The sequence below is a fragment of the Leuciscus leuciscus genome (genome assembly GCF_965113295.1).
Source record: "Leuciscus leuciscus genome assembly, chromosome: 1".
Taxonomy (NCBI): Eukaryota; Metazoa; Chordata; class Actinopteri; order Cypriniformes; family Leuciscidae; genus Leuciscus; species Leuciscus leuciscus.
Genome location: NC_138725.1, coordinates 50,652,407 through 50,676,262, shown reverse-complemented (window position 1 = coordinate 50,676,262; position 23,856 = coordinate 50,652,407). Strand labels below are relative to the sequence as shown.

Here is a 23,856-nt window from a genome sequence, read left to right as displayed (position 1 = left end):
ATTAGCTGAACATTGCAACTATGGACAATTACAGAATGAGCTGATACGCGACAGGTTAGTGGTTGGGCTGAGAAACGTCTCATTGTCAGAAAAGCTACAGCTAGACAGAGACCTAACCCTTGAAACTGCTATAATAAGGATAAGGCAGTCTGAAGAAGTTAGACGACAGCAGTGTGATTTAAGAGGAGAAAATGGCGGTGCTAGCAAGTGCTCCAATGTTGATGCTGTGCATGTTAAAAGTTATAGAAAGCCCAAATTTCCCTCAAAGCCTCAGCCACAAGTACAAATACCAGGCAAATATAAGCCTAATGCATGGCCACAGCAAGGTTCAAAGGCTACTACATAATAATAGTTATAATATTAATCTCATGACAGTAGCCTAATAGCCATATATTGTAAAACAAATGCACTGAAAAATAAAGAAAACTTTCATAATTAGTTTTGTACTAATTTCTAAACTTGAAAGAGATAAGCACATGATCTTTTATTTTGACGGAAACTGTATCAAGCTTTTATTTTGGCGGAAAACATGGATAAAAACGCGTCTCATTAAACTTCTAGTAAATTTAAGTAATCGTCAACTATGCATGTGGAAATAATGCGTAACTGGGTAATGGGTTCCTACTCTCATAGCCAAAGTGTTTTGAAAGTAGTTCTGCTTACTGCGCGCGGACTCTACACTTTCTCATCTCTCTCCTGATCCTCCTCACTATCCTCCTCATCAGCCACGGGAGCTGATGAAGGTCCTGCTGCTGCAGAAAACATATATATTTTGACACATTTTACAGCGTCTGCTATTTCTATTACATGCTATTTCTCTGCACATTCCTTGCGTTTCTTCTCCATCTCTCAGACTATTTTGACAGATACACACTTGACACTGCACGCTCACTCAAAGCCCAAAGGGGGAGGTTTTTAAAGCTGTGATTGGGCCAGCCAAGTGTCAATCAAGAAAACAACCAATGTACAACGCGCTGATCTACGCGTTTCATGGGCCGGTCTGTCAGTGGAAAAAAAACTAACGCTTACTTTTTTTTTTACCAATGCATTACACCGGCACTAACTCAGCGCCGTCAATTAAACAAAACAAAACGAATGGGCCGCCGATGTACGAGTTTTATGGATTACATAAATGTAATCCATGTGACTCCAGTGGTTTAACCTCAAATTTATGAAGTAATTTCTACCTTTCTGGAGCTTGAAAGTGGTAGTTGCGTAAGCTGTCAACAGAGGAAGAGAAAGCTCTCAGATTTCATTAAAAAGATCTTAATTTTTGTTCTGAAGATGAACTAAAGTCTTGCAGGTTTGGAACATCAGGAGGGTGAGTAATTAATGACATTTTCATTTTGGAGTGAACAACTTGCGTGAAAAACTTTCCTTCTTCGGTATGTTCAGTTAAAGGTCCATTAAGAGATTTGACAAAAGCTTAAACTTTACATGGGTTTTCAGTTGTTCATACAGGAACTTCAGCAGTCTTGGAGGAATGTGTAGACGTTTGGTTTCCTTCATCTCAGCCTTTTCGACCTTCGTTCAGGATTTCTGCACAGGAAAGTTTGATATGAAAAAAAAATAAAAAATGTTTTTTAGCTACACAAGAAATTAAATAAAGGAAATTGAACTACAAAGTATCATACAGACCAGGTTGAGGTTGAAAAACAATCGTACAGTATTTTACGTTCGTTAAATTATCAACTGCCATCCCTAATTCTTTCAAATTCAAACACTGTATAAAATGCTAAGACTTCTGTTTCCAGTGGACTCCAACTGCATGTCATGTTAGCTTGTCTGCTCAACTATACCTTATAATATGTTTCATTATTTTCAATTATATAAACAGTAACAAAACAACATGCTCTATAAAAAGTTCTCATTAAAAATGTGTTGCTTACCTTTATATGAACTCCAGGATAAGTGCCATTTTCTTTGGGTATTTTGTAGCTCACTGCCTCAATGGGGTAGGAGATGTGGTCAATAATAACTTCTTGAATGACAGCAATCCTGAATGCCCATCATCTTAAACAAATAAGATATTACAAAATGAAAAACATTACACGATCACTTCAGAAAACCGCTCCAAAAATAGTTGTTTAAATCTTCCCTATACAATGTTTTTCTATTGACCATATAAGCATAAAATCTTTGAAGGGGGTATTCAGCAACCAACTTTTTAAACATTTTTCCTCAGACTTTAAATTTAAATGTGTTTTGCCAATATTGAATACTCAATGATAATATATATATATATATACTAATAAAACAAAATACAAACCCATAAGGAGCATGCAGGGTGGTGCTTGGGCCTAAAAAAAAAAAAAGTTTGGTTCCTGTTGGTTGTCAGGTGAGGTCATGGGTCGGTAGTGTCACGGGTGTGTGGTGCGGGTTGAAGGAGACTCAAAGTCCAAAAGCTTCAATATAAATGATTTACTTAAATCTTACTCAAAGGTACATACAGGCAGGATAACACACACTATGAACTAAGTAGAACCGACCAGGACTGACTGAACAGAGGGAAACTAAATACAGATACCAAAGAACACTAACGAGGTGAGGACAGGTGACACAGATGATGAAGACGATGAACAGGTGTGTAATGAGGGAGTGAGTTCAGGTGTGAAGACACGAGGGATGCTGGGAAGTGTAGTGCAGACAGGACGATGACAGACGGTGAATGTGACATTACTCCCCCCTCCCGCAAGGCGCGACCCGCGCCGAAGACGGCAGCATACGGGAGGGGGGGGTGGGCATCCTGGAGTCCGTGACGAGAAGGTGGAACAGGTTCAGAAGTACGGACTCCAGGATGGTGGCAGGACAGACAGAGGAGGAGGTGATCAAGACGGTGCAGACAGAACAGGGGACCAAGGAGGTGCAGGCAGAGCAGGGTACCATGGCGGTGAGGACCCTACAGGTGACCATGGCTGTGCGGACCCTTCGGGTGGCCATGGCGGTGCGGACCCTTCGGGCGGCCACGGCGGTGCGGACCCTTCGGGTGGCCACGGCGGAGAAGACCCTTCGGGTGGCCACGGCGGAGAAGACCCTTCGGGTGGCCACGGCGGAGAAGACCCTTCGGGTGGCCACGGCGGAGAAGACCCTTCGGGTGGCCACGGCGGAGAGGACCCTTCGGGTGGCCACGGCGGAGAAGACCCTTCAGGTGGCCACGGCGGTGAGGACCCTTCGGGTGGCCACGGCGGTGAGGACCCTTCGGGTGGCCACGGCGGAGAAGACCCTTCGGGTGGCCATGGCGGAGAGGACCTCTCAGGCGACCACGGCGGAGAGGACCCTTCAGGTGGCCGTGGTCCCTCGAGTGGCCAGGACGGAGCCCTTTGGCCCCCCCCAAAAAAATACTTGGGGAAAGTCCCGGGTACCAGTGAGGGATGATTAAAACCAGTCTCTGACCGGGCTGTTGGGGACCGTGAAGAGGGCTCGGTGCTGGGCAGCGACGAGGGCTCGGTGCTGGGCAGCGATGAGGGCTCGGTGCTGGGCAGCGATGAGGGCTCGGTGCTGGGCAGAACCAGCGATGAGGGCTTTGTGCTGGGCAGAACCAGCGGTGAGGGCTTTGTGCTGGGCAGAACCAGCGGTGAGGGCTTTGTGCTGGGCAGAACCAGCGGTGAGGGCTTTGTGCTGGGCAGAACCAGCGGTGAGGGCTTTGTGCTGGGCAGAACCAGCGGTGAAGGCGTTGTGCTGGGCAGGACCAGCGGTGAAGGCGTTGTGCTGGGCAGGACCAGCGGTGAAGGCTCTGGGCTGGACGGAACCAGCGGAGAAGAAGGCTCTGGGCTGGACGGGACCAGCGGTGAAGGCTCTGAGCTGGACGGGACCAGCGGCGAAGAGGGCTCTGAGCTGGACGGGACCAGCGGCGAAGAGGGCTCTGTGCTGGACGGGACCAGCGGTGAAGGCTCTGTGCTGGACGGGACCAGCGGTGAAGGCTCTGTGCTGGACGGGACCAGCGGTGAAGGCTCTGTGCTGGACGGGACCAGCGGTGAAGGCTCTGTGCTGGACGGGACCAGCGGCGAAGAGGGCTCTGAGCTGGACGGGACCAGCGGCGAAGAGGGCTCTGAGCTGGACCAGCGGCGAAGAGGGCTCTGAGCTGGACGGGACCAGCGGCGAAGAGGGCTCTGAGCTGGACGGGACCAGCGGCGAAGAGGGCTCTGAGCTGGACGGGACCAGCGGCGAAGAGGGCTCTGAGCTGGACGGGACCAGCGGCGAAGAGGGCTCTGAGCTGGACGGGACCAGCGGCGAAGAGGGCTCTGAGCTGGACGGGACCAGCGGTGAAGAAAGCTCTGTGCTGGACGGAACCAGCGGAGAAGAAGGCTCTGTGCTGGACGTGACCAGCGGTGAAGAGGACTTTGCGGGTAGGACGCTCACTGTCTCAGGTGCGGCGGGCATGACGCTCACAGTCTCAGGGGCGGCGGGCACGACGCATACTGCCTTGGTCTCGGCAGATTTGACGTGAAGTGCGGACTCGGCTGGACTGGCGTGAAGTGCAGGCTCGGCGGGACTGACGCGAAGTGTAGGCTCGACTGGACTGGCGTGAAGTACAGGGTTGGGTGGCGTTCTGGACCGGGGCGCAACACTCTCCAGACACCGGATTACCGTCTCCTTCCAACTCAGTCCGGTGGTGTCTGGGAGGTTGAGAGGACGATGGAAAGTGGCCCCGATCCAGAACAGGTTGCTGAGGGTTTCGTCCTTCAAAGAGCTTATGAGGGCGAGCTGCCAAAACTTAGTGGAGAAACTACGGAGATCTTGGTCCTCCTGAGCCAGAAGGATGAAACTGAGGTGTTCATCCATTACTTGGTCGGTTCTTCTGTCACGGGTGTGTGGTGCGGGTTGAAGGAGACTCAAAGTCCAAAAGCTTCAATATAAATGATTTACTTAAATCTTACTCAAAGGTACATACAGGCAGGATGACAGGCAGGATAACACACACTATGAACTAAGTAGAACCGACCAGGACTGACTGAACAGAGGGAAACTAAATACAGATACCAAAGAACACTAACGAGGTGAGGACAGGTGACACAGATGATGAAGACGATGAACAGGTGTGTAATGAGGGAGTGAGTTCAGGTGTGAAGACACGAGGGATGCTGGGAAGTGTAGTGCAGACAGGACGATGACAGACGGTGAATGTGACAGGTAGGGATTTTTTTTTTCTTTTTTTTCTTTTTTCTCAGTGGCAGCAAGAGATAGGTAGGAAATTATTATAATATTTTTTATTTTACTTTACAGTAGCGATGGATACTCTATTTTTTCATAACATAGCCTACCTATACTACATGTACATGTACCTATACTATACCACCTTGTCTGTCCCAGCATGTTACACACACACGCGCTGATTTTAAATGTGTGTACTTTTTTCTACTCCAAAAAACAGACATCTCAAGCAATGTTTCATCTACCTTTAATTGTATTAACCTCAATACAAACGGGGGAAACACGGGTCTAAACACGGGTTTAAAACAATCACATGCAAACGTAAAAATATGCATATTTTTAGGAACACATCTACAAAAATATAGGCCTACCTGTATTTCAAGTTGATAAAATAAAAGATAAAATTTAAAATCCACATCAGTTTATTTGTGCCGACGCGCCACGCCCTCCCGGGAACGTTACCTAGGCTACTTTCACTTTTAAAAATTCCTCATAACCGCGCGCGCGATCTGCTTGCAGTTGTCGAGATGGATGCTGAGGAGTTGAAGAAAATAATAGCTAGTGGAGGAGATTGTAAAGTTGTCAACAATACGTCATCAAAAATCAAGTCCAGTGTGTGGGAGAAATTTGGAGTTATCTGAAGAAAATATTGTGAAAGGCATAATATTGTTTTCGTGTTGGATAGCCGCAAATGTGGAACTTCATCGCTGAGGAAGCACAGATAACTGTGGTAACAAAGCAGTTCTATCGAACAGTATTTTTCACATTTAACACTGTTAAGTATGTGTGGTGTGCAGGGCGTGTTTGAACCCAAAATGTATGTAGGCTAGACGAAATTGCGTGGCATATAGTGTTGTAGCCGCGTCTGTTCGATTGGTCAAATGTAGGCTACTCAGTTTTGTGGTAACGTTAGCCATGTTCTTTTGACAGCTTCGGCTGAAGTTGTCCTTGTGTTAATTGTCGTGTAATAACTTCTGTATGACCTGGCAACCCAGCAAACACAGAACGTTCCCCTAACGTTCCCGTTTGGTTCCCATTTGGTTATTTTTTTGGGAACCAAACAAGAACGTTCTGGGAACGTTCCCTGTAGGTTATTTTTAGGATCTATGTTTATAACATTAAGGGAACGTTCCCAGAACGTTCCCTGTAGGTTATTTTTAGGTTTAAATTTATAACCTAAAGAGAACGTTCTGGGAACATTCCCTCTAGGTTATTTTTAGGATCTATTTTTATAACTTTAAGGGAACGTTCCCAGAACGTTCCCTGTAGGTTATTTTTAGGTTTAATTTTATAACCTAAAGAGAACGTTCTGGGAACGTTCCCTGTAGGTTATTTTTAGGTTCTATCTGCATAACTTTAAGAGAACGTTCCCAGAACGTTCCCTGTAGGTTATTTTTTAGGTTTAATTTTATAACCTAAAGAGAACGTTCTGGGAACGTTCCCTGCAGGTTATTTTTAAGTTCTATTTTTATAACTTTTTATAACCTCCAAATCCGAGACCATGGTCCTCAGTCGGAAAAGGGTGCTTTGCCCACTTCAGGTTGGTTCAGTTCCTGCCTCAAGTGGAGGAGTTTAAGTATCTTGGGGTCTTGTTCGCGAGTGAGGGAAGGATGGAACGGGAGATTGACAGACGGATCGGTGCAGCTTCTGCAGTAACGGTGCAGCTTCTGCAGTACACCGGTCGATGTACCGGTCTGTCGTGGTGACGTCCAACCAAGTTTTATAACTTTAAGGGAACGTTCCCAGAACGTTCCCTGTAGGTTATTTTTAGGTTTAATTTATAACCTAAAGAGAACATTCCCTGTAAGTTATTTTTAGGTTCTATTTTTCTTAAACCAATTGAATGGTTTGCAATGTTTTGTGCTTTAACACCATTTATCAAATGCTTAATTACATGACCATTATCAGGCAGTAGATAATGCCTAAGTAATCAATAACTTTGCTCATTGGTAGGCAGTCTTTTTTAGTTAATTATTTTTAGGTTTTATTTGTATAACCTAAAGAGAACGTTCTGGGAACGTTCTCTGCAGGTTATTATTTTAATATCACTTAACAGGCAGATTACCAACTGACAATGTCGTCAGTACGGTCCCCTAAAGGTTATAACTAACCAACAACGTTCAGATCTTTTCGCAATAACTTTTTATTAATGATATTTTAAATTATGTTATACATTTTAAATTCTATATGTTTATTTAAATGCTGGGTGACTTTGAAGTGTTTTAATGCGCATGCGCTTAATCAAACACTGTCTGGAGCGCACACGTGAGCTGCGCAAGGGCAGATGGAAACCAGAAACGTCATCAACAACTGACAAACAACAAAACTCCCGTCTGTCGCTGTTGGTTTCACTGCTTTCAGGTAAGTTTAGTCAACAAAATCTCACAAATAATACACACAAACGTCCCTGACACATTTCTTACGTGTAATTGACACGCTTCTGTTGAATATTTACTTTAAAGAAATGGTTTTGTGTCTTTGAAAAAGTCCGTTAGCATCTAAGCTAACCGGTTTCAGAAGAGAACGTTAGGCCTAAGTTACGTTAAGTTAAGGTCTTATTTATGAAAGTTTGGGTTTTTAAACACATATTTAGTGTAGATAACAGTTTTTTTATAGTTTTGCTGGTAATTTGTCAATGGGTGATTGGAAGTAAGCTAATTTATTTAACCTAAAATAATGCACTGTATTGTTAACTTAATCAGTGACGTCACTTACCAATATTGCTAAAATGTGATTTCAGAATAGCGAGAGAGAAAAAAAATCCTCTACAACAAGGGGTGAGTTATTGTTTAATCATGATAATAATTCCATATGCATTTATTTCACAATATATTATCTTAAGATTTTTATATATTTATCTTTTCTGCATTTCACCTCTGTTCTAGCTTGGTTCCTTTTATTAAACCAATCCCATGTAATATTGTTGGCTCTGTGACAAATAGCTTGTTATGTTCCTAGATCATCATGCTGTGATGGCCTGCTGCACCCCCTGTCCAAGACAATCTCCATGGCTATGAACCATATGACTAGTAAGCAAAACCACCTCAAACATACAGTGCACTACTGTTCAAAGGTTTGGGGTCTGTAAGATTTATGCTTTTGAAATAAGTCTCACATTTTAAAATCATTAACCCCAGGGTTTTTCAGTGAGATTGTCCTTGAGAAGCCTGTAGGCTAAATAATCAGCTAAATAATAGGCGACTAATACAATATTATAATGGTCATAGTTATAATAATTCACTTAACTATTATGATAACACGATATCCTGATCATTAGTATATTTTATTTTATTTCTTTAGGTCTGTTTTGAATTATGTTGGCCAATGAGACTGACACCATACTGTCCAACTCAAAGGTATTTATGTATTTGTATGTTTTTTTTTTATTGATCAATACTGAAATTCTTTGTACTTTTAAATGCTGAATGTGGTTCAGGGGGTCGACAACTTTAGGCAGTTATTTTTCACAGATATCTTGGGTAGCTGTGGCTCATACTCTTAGCCTTTAAAAATGTTTGAATTGATATCCCCAATGCAATATCAGGGGGTAAATATATCATTAGAGTTCTTAAAGTTATGGCTTTGCTCTTGTTACCAGATGAGATATAATCCCTATTGTTTGGCCCTGTGATTCTTCAGGACAAGACCTTGATGCCATCCATAGTCAGTAGATGAAGAAGGTGAGTTTAGCCCATCTTGTCAAAATGCCCATCTTGGCGAGTTTCCTCGTAAACAGTCTTGTGTGTTTTAAACAGAAAGAAAACAGATGCGTGTCATTTATATTAGGTCTGCGCATTCGTCTTAAAGGGACAGTAGCCTAACGTACCCGCAGCTGTTTGTGTCGCCAATGGTGATCAAACATCAAAAGAGAAAATGACTTGTAGCTTTAGCAAAGATACATTTAATTAATTTATAGTTATTTTATTTTTACAGTGAAGACTTATTTTACATTTTGATAATTCAATTTCTGTACCTGATGTTTTCAGATTTAACTGAAAAACATAATGCACTGCTTATTTCAACTGTATTTTTCTTCTATTGTATTTATCTATGCTTGTTATCTATTGTAATTTTCTATGCAGGTTCACTCCTCTACAAAATCCCCCCAGTAGGGGTTATGCGGAGCGCCCAGCGGTCGAACCGGAAAGAGGTCTAAGCATTTCTGCTTTTCACTTCTGTACACATCTGCAGCGGTAGGTGATCTCGGTTTACTGTTAATTTTCGCTTATTACACTAAAATTCTTATTTCTGTTTTAATTAAAATGTCACGAATGCTAAAATATCAGAAAAGGGAACATCCGAACAGCAGTTTTTGTTGTGTGCCGATCTGCTCTATGTCGGGGAAAATGAGTAGTACAGAAGTACAAATGGGTTCTGTACTCATCAAGTGACATCAACATTCGCGTCAGCAGTAGCATTCGCCATCAGGCAAATGTTATTTAAATAAACTCCTGATGTACTTACAAACTTTCCAATGCCTGGTTTAATGAGTACAGAACCTATTTGTACTACTGTAGAAGTTTGGTGCCATTCTGGGCATTATTATTGGGGTAATTTACGAGATACAAACCTGGAGCCGCGCATGCACTAAACCATACGGCTGATATCTCTAAATAAACTCTACATTTTTCAATATTGTGCAGCACTAATATTGAGCATATCTTAAAGTGAACTTGGAATGATAATTTGTGATACCAGATGAGATGTATGTATGATAGATTTTGAACTGTAATATATATATATATTTTTTCAGGTTTTCTGGGATCCCAGCGGAAGGCATCAAGGCATCAGATGTTGGCCTGGACAGATGTTCCTGTAAACTACACTGACCTTTGCTTTTGCATGGATGGCTGATTATTACCATGTTCTGTGAGGGTATCATTATAGCAAAACTGAGCACCTGTGACAGTGGAATTTGTAGGTGTAAAGTCACAGATAAAAAAAAAAAATTGATAGTAGTTTCAAACTTTTTTTCTCTTTCTCTCTCATAAACAACACAGCAGTTACAGGTTTTCAAATTCTTCATTGGAGGTGAGACTTATATGTTATATGTAGAGCGAATTCGCAGGTCAGAGTTCACTAGACTTGAATATTATTTTCTCTGTTTTTTATTTGACTTCAGAGTCGAAAGTGGGCTTAAAGGGTACATAGGCTTAATGGGTATCCTTACCCCTATATAAAACATTCCTCTTTTGATTTGTAGTCTGAAATAATAAATAGTGCAATATAAATAAATGCAATGTAGTGTTTTCAAATATATACATTTTTCTATACACATTGATGCTGAAATATCTGAATAAATACACGATACCAGCAGTGCTCGTGCTCTCATATCTCCTACAGCTTGTGACACACAATCCCACCTCACTCTTTTCATTTGCTCCGGATGAATATTAATGCCATTACAGGGCTTGAATTTTGGCATGGGATTGTGTGTACATGTAACGCGTTGTCTTTTTATTTTCTTGTTAAATTTGCAGATGGTTTTGGGAGTTTAAATGTTTTGAGCGGAGTGAAGATTGGCACATTCATGTATATTGTATATAAATGAAGACTTTTTCAATTTTGTTCTAAGTTATAGGCTACAGTTTGCAAAAAGATAGTTTTAATTAAAATGTTTGTGCAGTTTTATTTATTGAAATATTTTCATGTTTGAAATATTAAATGTAAATTACTGTTCCTGAATACATTTTGCTAACGCTGTTTTTGATGACTTATTTAAGGTTGATAATTAAACAAAGAATCAACAAAAACATGGATTGTGTGCTGATTTATTTATTTAATACAAACTGATTGATTTACTTAATGATAGTTTCTGTAAATTAAATTTATTGTAATAATATATTCATAGGATTTTTAAGTGTTTGAATAATAAACAATGTAGAATATGTTGTTTGTAGACCTATAATTTGTGTACAGGCATATCAGGATGTGTAGACGTTAGGAGAACCTTCCGGGAACGTTCCGGAAACGTTCCCCTAACCTATAGGGAACGTTCTATTAACGTAAAGAAAACTTTCCTGGCTAACCAATAGGGAACGTTCTTGGGAACGTTCTGGGAACCAAAAACTAACGTTCCCAGAACGTAAAATTGTTAGCTGGGAATAAACAATTTTGTAAGTGTGTCTATAATGTGATTGGCTAAACTGATTTTATTTCGGGTGCGGGTCGGGTGTCGATTCTATTTTAAGCGGGTCGGGTGTATATTAGTGCTACTGTCGGATAACGGGTCGGATGCGGTTTTAAGCACTGCGGGTACGGGCGGGTGCGGATTTACAAAATCGGACCCGTGCAGGACTCTGTCTTGCATCGCAAGAGTGCTGTACAAAAACGGTGCTGTACAAAAACGTAAATTATAGTTCGCCTCAAAGTTTTTTATTTGTGTATTTATTTAATTTGTATTATTTCTTCCCCAAGCTCATTAAATAAATTTGGGTCGCACATAAATTGACAGGGTCGGTCGGAAACCGGAACCAAACAAAATTTTGTTTAGGCCTTGGGATGCACAGTAACGTTACATCAGCAAAGTCCTGTCAATAGATAAGAAAACAACAGAAACACTATGAAACAAACTAATGAGGAGGGAGCTGGTAAAGAATGACTAACGTTACAGGCATACGTATAACAGCAGTCATGTTAAATGTAAATTAATCTTTCAAGGTCATTATTTGGGGGTTTAAAGTCAAATAATATGTGTAGTGTGTGTATAATGTCTGTGTGTTGTCTAAAACAAAGACGACAATAAAAAGTCTAACGTAAACATAACATTAACGTAACTTACCTCATTTGGCAGAAAATGTGGTGTTATCCTTGATCCAGCTGTACTGCATCTTCACACACAGTCTCTTCACGTTGTATCTTCATGCCTTTTAAATCAAGCAAGTCTTAAATGGCCTTTCCTTTTCTTGACGATTCATCTGATAGCTTTTGTTTGAAGCCATTAAACTGCTCCAAAAACACGAGTAACGTTACTGCACTTTATAGGCCTACTGGTTAACGGGTGCGCTCGGCACGAAATAAACCGCATCACCGACAAAATAAAAGCCAATAAACCAGTTACAACGAGGACACTATAACACATACAATCAGGGGAACTTCCACGAGTGTGAACTAAATCTTTCAATGTGTGACGATATGCATAAAAAGATAAACGCGACGGCTCCGACATTGCCTAACAAGCCGGGTGGCAACTAAATAACGTTACGTAAACAGCTTATTTGACATTTAGCAAAATATAATTTTCGGTTTTTACCACAGAACTGTCAGAATGGCTTCCACACATCCGAAATCCGACTTCAATACATAAGCTGTGTCCCAATGTGAAGGCTGCATCCTCCGAAGGCCGCATTTGAAGGCCGATTGGCGGGACATTCTAAAACGCTTAACGTGAAAAACGCTTAACGTGGCTTACTGTAGCCTACTAAGACAGTGATATTAAAGGACCAAAATCAGCACACGTCATATTTATAAACCATAGTATGTATAAAAAATCAGATGAGCCCAGAATATGAACGCAACGCGTTTAATTACACGTTAAGCGTTTTCCTCCCATAGAAAACCGTTATAAGAAAAGGCTTAACGTGGCTTACTGTACTAAGACAGTGATATTAAAAGACCAAACTCAGCACACGTCATATTTATAAACCATACTATGTATAAAAAATCAGATGAGCCCAGAATATGAACGCAACGCGTTTAATTACACGTTAAGCGTTTTCCTCCCATAGAAAACCGTTATAAGAAAAGGCTTAACGTGGCTTACTGTACTAAGACAGTGATATTACATGACCAAAATCAGCACACATCACTATACTATGTATAAAAAATCAGATGAGCCCAGAATATGAACGCAACGCGTTTAATTACACGTTAAGTGTTTTCCTCCCATAGAAAACCGTTATAGGAAAAGGCTTAACGTGGCTTACTGTACTAATACAGTGATATTAAAAGACCAAAATCAGCACACGTCATATTTATAAACCATACTATGTATAAAAAACCAGATGAGCCCAGAATATGAACGCAACGCGTTTAATTACACGTTAAGCGTTTTCCTCCCATAGAAAACCGTTATAAGAAAAGGCTTAACGTGGCTTACTGTACTAAGACAGTGATATTACATGACCAAACTCAGTACACATCATATTTATAAACCATAGTATGTATAAAAAATCAGATGAGCCCAGAATATCAACGCAACGCGTTTAATTACACGTTAAGTGTTTTCCTCCCATAGAAAACCGTTATAGGAAAAGGCTTAACGTGGCTTACTGTACTAATACAGTGATATTAAAAGACCAAAATCAGCACACGTCATATTTATAAACCATACTATGTATAAAAAATCAGATGAGCCCAGAATAAGAACGCAACGCGTTTAATTACACGTTAAGCGTTTTCCTCCCATAACCGTTATAAGAAAAGGCTTAACGTGGCTTACTGTACTAAGACAGTGATATTACATGACCAAAATCAGCACACGTCATATTTATAAACCATAGTATGTATAAAAAATCAGATGAGCCCAGAATATGAACGCAACGCGTTTAATTACACGTTAAGCGTTTTCCTCCCATAACCGTTATAAGAAAAGGCTTAACGTGGCTTACTGTACTAATACAGTGATATTAAAAGACCAAACTCAGCACACGTCATATTTATAAACCATACTATGTATAAAAAATCAGATGAGCCCAGAATATGAACGCAACGCGTTTAATTACACGTTAAGCGTTTTCCTCCCATAGAAAACCTTTATAAGAAAAGGCTTAACGTGGCTTACTGTACTAAGACAGTGATATTACATGACCAAAATCAGCACACATCACTATACTATGTATAAAAAATCAGATGAGCCCAGAATATGAACGCAACGCGTTTAATTACACGTTAAGCGTTTTCCTCCCATAGAAAACCTTTATAAGAAAAGGCTTAACGTGGCTTAACTGTACTAAGACAGTGATATTACATGACCAAAATCAGCACACATCACTATACTATGTATAAAAAATCAGATGAGCCCAGAATATGAACGCAACGCGTTTAATTACACGTTAAGCGTTTTCCTCCCATAGAAAACCGTTATAAGAAAAGGCTTAACGTGGCTTACTGTACTAATACAGTGATATTAAAAGACCAAACTCAGCACACGTCATATTTATAAACCATACTATGTATAAAAAATCAGATGAGCCCAGAATATGAACGCAACGCGTTTAATTGCACGTTAAGCATTTTTCTCCCATAGAAAACCAGTATAAGAAAACGTACTCGGTTACTAACGTAACCTCGGTTCTCTCTAGAAGAGGGAACGAGTACTTGCGTAAGATATCTTACGCTAGGGGAAAACCTCTTCTCCTCGAGATATTGAAGCCAAAAATTATCCTTAATTTTGCAATAATGTAAAACGCATTGCAGCAGCATGCAGACATGGGCGAGACAGCTCGCGCGCCCATTGGCTGCTCTGCGGCAACTGCACCAGCCTATCGATAGAGGCTCCTCATGACGTCAGAACCAATGAGGGCGCTTCGCGCCCATTACGTCATGTCCCGCCGAAATCGGGTGGGGCCAGGGCTATAAATACGGCCCAGAGAGGCTGGTTTGGTCAGTTTTTCATCGCTGTAGCGAATCAGAACATGACGCATGCACGGCAAGATACGCAAGTACTCGTTCCCTCTTCTAGAGAGAACCGAGGTTACGTTAGTAACCGAGTACGTTCTCTTACGAGAGGTCTCTCGTACTTGCGTAAGATATCTTACGCTAGGGGAACACAATGTAAAACGCCGTGCGTGCTTGAGACATAACACTAAAGTCCCAAGGGCAGGTGCCCGGGGCTCATACAGTGCCTAATCACAAGGGACTCACAGAGAATCCGGGAAGAGGGGCTAGAATAGCATCATTCCTGTAATATTGAGCTCTGATAAGAGCATGTTATATCAAGTGTTCCACACAGCCAGGGCGAACTCAGCCTGGACTGGTAAATATGGGGGACTTACGTACTGCCCGCAGAAGTATATAGGCGATCAGTGATCGACGCTCTAGCAGTTTCAGCATCCCGAGCCGATAGCATCGGGCGGGCAATACTGAAAAATTAAACCGAGAGCAACCTAGCTTGCAAAGCGGGAACCTCGAGGTTATAAAACCTTATAAATGTAGACGGGGAGGCCCAGCCTGCCGCCATACAGATATCTTGCAAGGCAATCCCACTGGACCAAGCCCACGACGAGGCCATGCCTCTTGTGGAGTGCGCTTTGACACCTATCGGGCATTGCAGGCCCTTGGATGTGTAAGCTAGCGCTATAGCATCAACTATCCATCTGGATAGACTCTGTTTTGATGCAGCTAGTCCCTTAGAACGTCCGCTGAACAAAACAAAGAGCTGCTCCGTCTGTCTGAAGACAGATGAGCGAGACACATAGGCTCTTAACGCCCTGACCGGGCAAAGGAAGCCTGCGTCCCCTTCCTCCTCAGATACCGGCAGGGCCGACAGGGAGATAACCTGTGCCCTAAACGGTGTGTTGAGGGATTTAGGAACATATCCGTGCTTTGGTTTGAGTATGACTCTCGAGTCATTCGGCCCAAACTCCATACACGTCGTGCTCACTGAGAGCGCTTGCAAATCCCCTATGCGCTTCACTGAAGCGAGAGCCAGAAGAAACACTGTTTTGTAAGACAAGGGTTTCAGGTCTATTGACTGTATTGGCTCGAATGGGGCACCTTTCATGGCTTCCAGAACCGTGGAAAGGTCCCAAACGGGAACTGAAGGTGGTCTGGGAGGGTTCAGCCTCTTAGCTCCTCTAAGGAAGCGAATGACCAGATCGTTCCTTCCTAATGACTGGCCAAGCGGTGGTTCAGCGAACGCTGCTATGGCCGCCACATAAACTTTGAGCGTGGATGGGGTTCTGCCCTTATCCAGAAACACTTGTAAAAAGGAGAGAACCTCCGGCACCCCACAGCGTGAGGGTGAAGTGCCACTCGCTGTACACCAGCTAGTGAACACAGACCATTTTGAGGAATAGAGCCGCCTCGTAGATGGAGCTCTAGCCTGCGTGATCGTGTTTAACACTCCCGCTGTTTTGTTTTTTTTTTACCAGTAGACCTGGGATCGAACACGGGTCTATCGCGCGAAATCCTGAGAATCTGCCACTGGGCCACAGGGGAAGACACAAAGGCATTTATATAGCGCGAGTATTATCAGAGAAACCCGTGTTTCTGTGTAGGAATGAGCACTGGGCAGGCAGTGGGCATTTTGTTTACACTCATAACACCATCGGCCGTGGCCGGAACACCAGAAAATACACTCTATGGGATTTATCTGGGTAGCCGTAAAGCGGCGTTTGTGTGCAGGCAAGCGGGCTGTGTCGCCGACTTGTTTACTGCAGAATACACTGGAACAGTCGCATTTACTGGAACTGAACGAGCGAGAAGTTGCCATAGAAACAGAGAGCGTCAACATGCTGGCGTTTGTTTGCAGGCGTGCGTGCATTACAACAGACTCGCTCACTGCAGTATGACATTTCCAGTCGCCTGAACTTCAGAGGGGAATGAGAAATGTGTTAGAAATAGAATTCGGCCCGGCCGCAGCGGGACATAATCACTCTTTTCTCCTTTCGCCAGTGACGCGCGGGAACCTCTTGCCACTGTAAATTTCAGAGAGCGAGAGATCTCAGTGTTCAATTCAATCCACAGTCTTAAAACTGTGAAGCATGCTGCTCCAAAACTAATGAAAGTAGTAGCTTGCATGTACACTTCAGCAACAGAAAACTTTCAGGCTTCTGACTGGAAAACTTCAGATGTGGTGAATACTCCACAACAAGGAAATGGGTATGACTGCGGTGTCTTTGCTGTAGTGAATGGTTGTGCTATCATTGACAACACACCATTAGGTCCAGTCAACAGTGTCAAGGCAAGAATGTGGATTCATACCCTTATTGAAAAGTATGAGCCTCCAAAGGTCAAAAGGGCGGGACTCTCACAGGAAAAACTGCAATGCTTTAAAAAAAGAAGTACAGACATATGAGGCAGCCACACAAACAGTACATGTAAGCAAAGCAGATTACACTGGTACCTTGAAAAAACTACAACCGAACAGCAAAGACTGGACTCTCTGCTTAACCTCAACGTGTAAGGGTGACCCAAAGCACAGAGATGACTATATCTTGTGCATTATTTGCAGACGGTGGTTCCACCTTAAATGCACAAAATCAGCTGACCGGTTAGATGTTGCTTGCACTGATTATCATAAATGTCTTATGTGCTGTTCCTGAGGCAACACATTTGAAACAACACAATGAAATGTGTTAACACTGTGAATGGAATAGTGCAGGTTTCACTGATAAATAAAGTTGAGAGTGAACTGTTGCAAATACCCCCCCCCCCCAAAAAAAGAAATAAGTAAAAAATACTATAAAATATATATTATAATATTATTCCACATATATTATTATTATTCCATATATATTATTATTCCACATATATATTATTATTCCACATATAGCCTATGTGAATTATATATATATATATATATATATATATATATATATATACACACACACATATATATATATATATATATATGTGTGTGTGTGTGTGTGTGTATGTATATATATATATATATATATATATATATATATATATATATATACACACACACACACACACATATATATACACACATACTCTGTGTGCCTAATTATTATGCTGGTTGGTTTTTAAGTTATTAAATTATTAAGTTGGTTTTCTGATAATATTTTTTTCCCAAGCACCTTTTAAATCTCTTTTTTGGCTCATTTTATCTGTAAAAGAAAACCGGCTTAATAATTATGCACACCTGAATATAATGCGTTTTTCATTTCCAGCCTTCATAAACAATTATATATCACTTAAAAATGATTAAATACAAAATTAACAGTAGTTGTTAAGATTAATGTGGTTTGGAATTGATAAAATGTGCTTGGGGAAAAAAATGTGATCAGAAAATCATAAATAATACATATGCACGCAGTGTAGATAGATAGAATAGATAATGTATACCATTTTTATATGTGTGTGTGCGTATATATATATACATATACACACACACAATTAATAATTTGGCAGGGTCCAGCCAGGCTCCATCACCATCAAATCACGAAGGTCATTGTAACGGGGTTCAGATGTTATGGGAAGAAGGAGGCGGGAACCGGCGGACATTCAAACATATTTAATAAATAAATACACAAATACAAAAATGAAAGTAAAAGCCAGCAGCCCCTCACGGACGACTGCTGGCAACACAAACAGAAACAAAACATGAACTAAAAATCAGGCCTGTCCTCTCTCGCTCTTCACTGTCGTCGCTCCTCCTTTATGCTTCCGCTCCTCCGTGAGAGATGCGAGACCGGTGCGTCGCGCAGGTGTCACTCATTTGCAATCACGCCACCGGCCTCGTACCGTTCTCCCACGGCCCTCGACCTCGTCCTGCTCGCCACAGTCATCATCACCTGAATACTAATCACCTGCACCTGCACATCATCTCCTCATCATCACAGGGAGTGTAAAAGCACACACCTCACTCTGGCACTTTGTCTGGTCTTGTTTTGAGCTAGGGACTCACTTACCTCTTGTGCCTGCTAAATCCAAAGTATATGTTACCTCCATTGTCTTCCTGGTCCTCCATGTCTCCTGTCCTGTGACTCCGCTACTCACAGGTTCCCTCACCGTCTGTCATCCACGATCTCCTCCATCTTCTACAACAGTGGTTCCCAACCTTTTTATGTCTGAGACCCCCTTTTTCCCAAGAAAATATTTTAGGGCCCCCCTTCACATTTAATGATATTTTCGCTCTTGTAAGCTTGCAGCAAGGATGACAAAATATGTTGTTTTCAAACAAACGGTATTACTATAAACAGATATGTTTATGCACAAATAATAGCCTATAAAATTGAAAATACAATAACAAAAACATTATTAGGCCCTTTGTAATTTAAAAATGTAAGCCTAGGAGTAGCCTATAAATTTGCCCTATTTTAAATGCAATAACAAAAATATCAGTATTCAACATTGTGTGTAGGTAAAAAAAGATTGAATATAGGCTATTACTAAATGACTTCTGTCTGGGGCCTCAATACTTGCACGTTATTTGAGAGGCTTTATTTTTGAGGCTTTTGGCGCTATAGCGAGCGATAATAAACTTGCGTTTATTAACAGAATAATGCGTCTTTCGGAAGAACATTGTAGCCGGAACTACTTCTCTCTCTGTGTGCGTCTTTGACGAGTCACGCAGGTACTGGGCTACTCCGCAGCGGCAGCGATCCGAACCAGGGTAAAATAGTCCCAATGTAATCACTTATTATAGGTGTACCATAGTGATTCAGGATAAGACAAAAACACGGTTTGGAAAATGGATTCATGATGAACTCGCTCATTATATAAATTTTGAACAGAAAAAAGTTAAGGACTTTTATTTAAAGCCACACCGTGGACTTTGTGACCTAAAGAGTTGACGCATACAAGTTATTTTAAATGATTCCTCAGGCCAATATACAGCGTTTGACACTATTAATGCTCCGAGCGGGGCTGCCCTCTTGAAATACCGCCTATGTAAGTTTGGAGAAGACGGACCGTCGTTGGCCAGGTCATGTGACCTGGAGAACGTATCGCTTTACGGCCATCACGTGACCATAGGCTCTGATATACTCATGGAGCAGACTTTTGCGACAGTGCTGCGGCGCTTGTGGCCTCTAGGGGCGCTAGACGTGAAAGTTACAGGTCTAGCGCCCCTAGCGCCCGCAAAAGTTCCGCGGTGTGGCTTTAATGCAAATTGCTCAAAACTTTTCAAAATATGACGCGACCCCCCACAGAGCTCGCTGAGGCCCCCTTGTGGGCCGCGACCCCCCTGTTGGGAACCGATGTTCTACAACACAATAGACTGTCAGTATTCATTCTGGTTACATTCACGTTTCACCTTGCTGCATCTGCCACACTCGCCAGTATTTCCTGTCTACCACCTTATCTCAAATAAACTGTTGTTCATCATCATTTTCTCTTTCTTGAGTCTCTGTTCTGTTACATTATTATTATTCAATAGTTATATATTCTTTAGATAATGTATATGCTATGTATGAAAGTCTATCTATCTATCTATCTATCTATCTATCTATCTACCCAGCTAGAAATGTTACGTTCCCAGGACGTTCTCAGAACGTCCCCACTGGTGTCAAGGACGTCGCCTAGTAACGTTCCGGGAACGTTCGGAGACGGTCATGATGTGGAGTTCTTTAAAGGGTCGGAGGACGTTATTATGCGGACCTTCACGGAACATTCGGGACGTTCTCGGGACGTTTAGGGGCCATGTTTTATTTGGAAATGTAATGTTTCCAGGACGTTCTCAGAACGTCCCCACTGGTGTCAAAGACGTCGCCTAGTAACGTTCCGAGAACGTTCGGAGACGGTCATGATGTGGAGTTCTTTAAAGGGTCGGGGGACGTTATTTTGCGGACCTCCACGGAACATTCGTGACGTTATCAGAACGTTTAGGGGACCATGTTTTATTTGGAAATGTGATGTTCCCAGAACGTTCTCAGAACGTCCCCACTAGTGTCAAGGACCTGTAGGGACCTATAGGGAACCAAACTAGAATACACTTTTTCTTGCAGAACCTTAATCAGGAATAAGCATGCACGTTTAACACATTCAAAGATAAAACACAAAGCAGGGATCCGTCATTTATTTATTTATTTTGTGTGAACAAAAACAGATTATAAATAAATTATATATTATATATAATTATATATATTTATTATTTTAATAATATATATATATATATATTTATAATTATAAATTAATATTAATGTGGTCATGCATAGGAAGCATATAGGCCAGTAGGTTACAGTCCAGCTTTCGTTTGGTTCTGTCTTGACCATCACCCCAAAATGGACTCAGGAGCTGAAATTAGAAGAATACACACCACAAAGGGATATAACTCCAGACACTGTATTCAATCTTAAATGCATAAATAATAGTGGTAATAAATCGCGTGTATTCTGTGTATAGTGAGCAGTGGTGCTGAGCACATTCATACAAGAAGTGACGACACCCAACATCACTTAGAGTACCTTTAAAAGTATAACATTTAAAGCCCCTTAAATTAACGAAATGACTTGAAAAAAAGATTTGTTCATTTTGATGAACGAGAACAAACAAGAGAGTCAGTAAAATTATCCGCACTTCCCATCACTAAGGCTAAGCTGCACAGGTTGTTGCTGGGATCCTCTTCCACTCCTCCATAATGACATCACAGATCTGCTGGCTGTTAGACACATGGCGCTTCTCCACCTTCTGCTTCTGGAAGAACAGTGTTATAAGTGAACTGTTATGTGAACAGTGAACAGACTTTGACTTCCTTCACAGTTGCTCATTAGGGTTCAGATCTGGAGACATACTGGCCAATCCATCACCTACACCTTTATCAAGGCAGTTGTCATCTTGACGGTGTGTTTGGTGTCGTTATCATGCCGTTAATACCAATACTGTATGTTTGACATTAGTTGAAAGTTTTACTTACAAGTCATAGAGTTCACAGCGCCATAGAGATGTTGATCTGCTCCAACTCTGCTATTGTGCAGGCCATCAGCATGGAAGGATCTAGGAACACAACAAACCGCTTGCCAGGTTTATTTAAAGGCAAGGAAAATAAAAAGAATAACATACAGAATATAATTTCTTAAATTAGCATAACAGAATTTATGTTTTTAGGTTTACTTATTCATATTGCTCCAACAGTGTCACTTACGTTTGGATGTCAAAATCTTCTTAAAATAAATTAAACAAATACAATAAATAAGAAAACAGATGCATGGTGATTGTGAGAAAACCTTGTGAGAAAATGGATTTAAAGTTATTTAATGGGCTTTCTCAGTTTACCTGTGTCTTTCTCTGGCAGCAGCTTTCTTCAGCAATGTTGCAATAGTAGAGCTTCCCCTCTGTTGTTATTTTGTTGCTGCTGAAATCACAGATCATTTGTTTATCAATATTTGTTTACCATTGAACTAGTTTCAGCCAATTTTAGCGCTCCATGTAAGTGACGTCACCGATTAACAGCACATATGTTTCTGTTAAATAATACATACGTTTATGTTAAATAAATGAGCTCACTTCCAAGCAAAACCCTTAACAAAACTATTAAAAACATCTAATCTACATATAAGATGTGATTAAAACCCCACATTTTCATAAACAAAAGCTCAAGCTAGTTAGCCTACCTTTTCTGAAAACGGTTGAGATGCTAACGGATTTTTTTTCGAAGACAATAAAGCATTTCTATAAGTAAAAATTCAACAGAAGCGTGTGAATTACAAATAAGATAAATGTCAAGCACACTTGTGTGTATTATTGTGTGATTTAAGAAACTAAACTCACCTGAAAGCAATAAAAACACCACGAGAGAGGGTTTAGCTGCTCGTCAGTTGCAGTGGTGGCCCGCCGTTTCCATGGCGACTCTACGCCGCTCCAGTGTTTGAAAAAGCATCTCGGACGTTCACGAGCACGCGCATTAAAACACGTCAAAGTCACGCACGCAGCATTTACAAACATAAACATCTAGAATTAGAACATTACATAAATACAATTCGTATAAAAAAAAATATTTAAAAAAATATATTATTATTAAAAAAAATTGAATTATTTAATTGGAAGAGTAATTATAACAACATAAATTGATTTTGCACTAAATCCTAATTGTAATCGTATTGCCCATATAAAAGAGTTGTTTTTAATTTTCTATACTGATACTGCCTCGTTCAAACTCCTTTTTTGGTTCTGGTAAAGTCCCGAATGTCCTCTTTGTAACGTTGTTGTGTGACCATATAACAACCAATATCGAACGTCCCCCTAAAGCAATAAAGGGAACGTTATTAAATGACCAACAGAGGACCATGCGAGAACGTTCTGTTAACGTCCCGAATGTCCTCTTTGTAACGTTGTTGTGTGACCATATAATAACCAATATCGAACGTCCCCCTAAAGTAATAACGGGAACGTTATTATATGACCAACTGAGAACCGTATGGGAACGTTCTGTTAACGTCCCGAATATACTCTTTGTAACGTTGTTGTGTGACCATATAATAACCAATATGGAACGTTCCCCTAAAGTCACATTGGGAACGTTATTATATGACCAACAGAGGACCATGCGAGAACGTTCTGTTAACGTCCCGAATGTCCTCTTTGTAACGTTTGTTATGTGACCATAAAATACCCCAAATAGAACGCCCCCCTAAAGTCATATAAGGAACCTTGAACTGCAGCACTTTCATAACCAAAAGAGGACGTTCTATGAACGTCCCTAATGTTCTGTAAAGGTTCGGAACTTTCGTTACCTTTAGACAACTTTTAGGGAACGTTCCACAAGGTCGCGAGAACGTCCCCTCCTACGTGGGTATCTATCTATCTATCTATCTATCTATCTATCTATCTATCTATCTATCTATCTATCTATCAAATGTTTCAAATTTGAAGAAGGGTATGCCATCCATATGCAGACTATATTATGTAGTTTAATATCTATAAAGCATTTGCTTCAAATTGTTGACAAACTTTAAGTTGGCATGAAAAAGCCTTGCCAGAAAGTTTGAAGAATTTTTAAAAGCTTGAAGGTTTTTTGAAGTTTTAATTAGTTTTTTTTAGTTTAGTAGTTTTACAAGTTTGTAGAAGTTTGAAGGTTTT

At 41.2% G+C, this 23,856-nt stretch overlaps 3 long non-coding RNA genes and 1 gene segment (V, D, J or C); 1 reads left to right on the top strand and 3 right to left on the bottom strand.

Moving 5' to 3' along the window:
• LOC309475875 (Ig mu chain C region membrane-bound form-like) overlaps positions 1-23,856 on the bottom strand; it is a 178,512-nt gene that overhangs the window by 14,689 nt on the left and 139,967 nt on the right.
• Positions 1,139-12,444, bottom strand: LOC309476265. Its single transcript, XR_014197988.1, has 5 exons — positions 11,933-12,444; positions 11,647-11,681; positions 2,270-2,293; positions 1,890-2,013; positions 1,139-1,539 (listed from the first exon to the last, which is right to left on the bottom strand). It is a non-coding gene; the product is annotated as an uncharacterized lncRNA (long non-coding RNA).
• LOC309506496 lies at positions 7,421-10,890 on the top strand. The gene is made up of 7 exons (XR_014208806.1): positions 7,421-7,512; positions 7,892-7,928; positions 8,110-8,180; positions 8,452-8,507; positions 8,750-8,831; positions 9,234-9,344; positions 9,905-10,890. It is a non-coding gene; the product is annotated as an uncharacterized lncRNA (long non-coding RNA).
• LOC309511464 lies at positions 21,705-22,524 on the bottom strand. Its single transcript, XR_014210646.1, has 3 exons — positions 22,392-22,524; positions 22,054-22,132; positions 21,705-21,774 (listed from the first exon to the last, which is right to left on the bottom strand). It is a non-coding gene; the product is annotated as an uncharacterized lncRNA (long non-coding RNA).